This window comes from Pinus tabuliformis, chromosome Q, assembly GCF_031772625.1.
Source record: "Pinus tabuliformis cultivar Carrire ecotype Pingquan chromosome Q, CPIR1, whole genome shotgun sequence".
Classification (NCBI taxonomy): Eukaryota; Viridiplantae; Streptophyta; class Pinopsida; order Pinales; family Pinaceae; genus Pinus; species Pinus tabuliformis.
This window is the reverse complement of record NC_142296.1, coordinates 45,828,268-45,830,116: the sequence shown is the minus strand read 5'-3', so window position 1 is coordinate 45,830,116 and position 1,849 is coordinate 45,828,268.

Here is a 1,849-nt window from a genome sequence, read left to right as displayed (position 1 = left end):
TCCAAAAAACTCGTCCATAAAGGAAAAAATCTCACTCTTGGCACATTTGTCAAAGATCTGATCTATAAAGGGAGTTAGATAATTATCTTTAGAACATGCCCGATTGATATCATGATAGTCAACACAAACGTGAATAGTTCCTTGTCTCTTAGTCATATGAACAATATTCAAGACCCAATCTATCAATGGAATAAGATAAATGAAACTAGCTTTAAGAATCTTTTCAAATTCTCCCTTTATGGTAGTTGCCTTTCTAGGGTGCACGGGACAAAGACTCTGACGAACAGGCTTCACATTCATATAAGTAGGTATCTCATGAACTACTATACTTGGATCTATGCCGGGCATCTCTTCATATGACCAAGCAAAGACATCATAAAATTCTTCGAAGAGGGCAGTATAAATATTGATCTCATCCAGAGAACAAGAAACCCCAATATGAATATTTTCGACAATCCCTAGTTTGACAGAGATGTTGATGGGCTTTGTACCTGAAATGTTTCCCATGTTTCCTTCGGAGAACAATTTGTGAACCAAAATAGGTGTTTGAAGTGGATGAGTCGATACATCGGAAACAGGGGTTTATATACAAGAAGAAATCTCACCAAGTCTTGGGAGAAACTAGGAACGATGATGGGCATCATTCCATGGAGTTTCCTCAAGAGACATAATTCCCATGATACTCTCATCAGTTGGAAATGTCTCATTCAAAGGATTTAAAGAATCCAAAGAACTTAGCTAGGGAGATTGTGAATATGTGTCTAGACTCGTACTGAAATGATCATGAATTTTAGAAGTAGTCACAAAAGCTAAAATGACAGTTTGATATGCTTGCTCTATGGGGCTAAGCGGCATAACATCACCAAAACTTTCAATTTGATTAGGACGGGGAACGATCCAAGGATCGTGATGAGTCAAGACCATGTTAATTGAAGTGATGTTTTGGGGTGGAAGGGAAAGAGTTCTCATAATGGAGGAGTCTTTAAAAAGACTCGCCCCAACACTCTCGTAAGGGATATTGGTATTCCCAACATATGGCACATTGCAATTTGAGGAGTTGGAAGAGAAAAAGTTGAGCTGATCGATAGTGACTATATTCCCTTGCTGAGGAAAAAAGAGCACACAAAATAGAGTAGAAACCATGCAAAGCATTATATGGGTCCAACTACAACCAAGTACGAGATTGTTTTTCAGATTGGCATCGACAACTTCTACTTCTAGGTTAACAATTTTTCCTTCCAATTGAATTGGAAAGTCATTAAGAATACCATATGGATGAGAACCTCTACAATCGAAAGCTTCCAATGTATTAGGGGACTGGTTGAGAGGTGGAGATTAGATATATTTCCAACATGAAAGGACATGATGCAAGTAGAAGCACCCTGATCAATAACAGTCTGATGAATAGTCTTCCCTTTGATAATAACTTGTATAAAAAAGGCAAGTTGATGCAGGAGATGAGGAATGTTATTTTCAAGGTCAATAGTAATCATATTTGAATCTGTAGGATCAATCCCTCATATGGCAGATAGTAATGCTTTCCTTTATGATGGACAAGTCTAGAGGACTTCCAAAGCTGACATCATCCAAGGTGCTTGAGCTAAATCTTCCACAATATTATACTACTGAGCATCTTGCGCATTCAGATTATATGATGACTTTCGAAGAACACCTTTTGGAGGTGGTCGCATTACTAGGTCGTTCAATATGAAAAGGACCATAATTGGGCAGAGTGGAAGTAGAAGGCGTATTAGTGGCATCATTTTCCACAACAGTTTGGTAGGAGTCTGATAATCTTTTGATCGAGTAACAACAGAGACAGGTGCAGTACCACTCATAAAAACTTGGG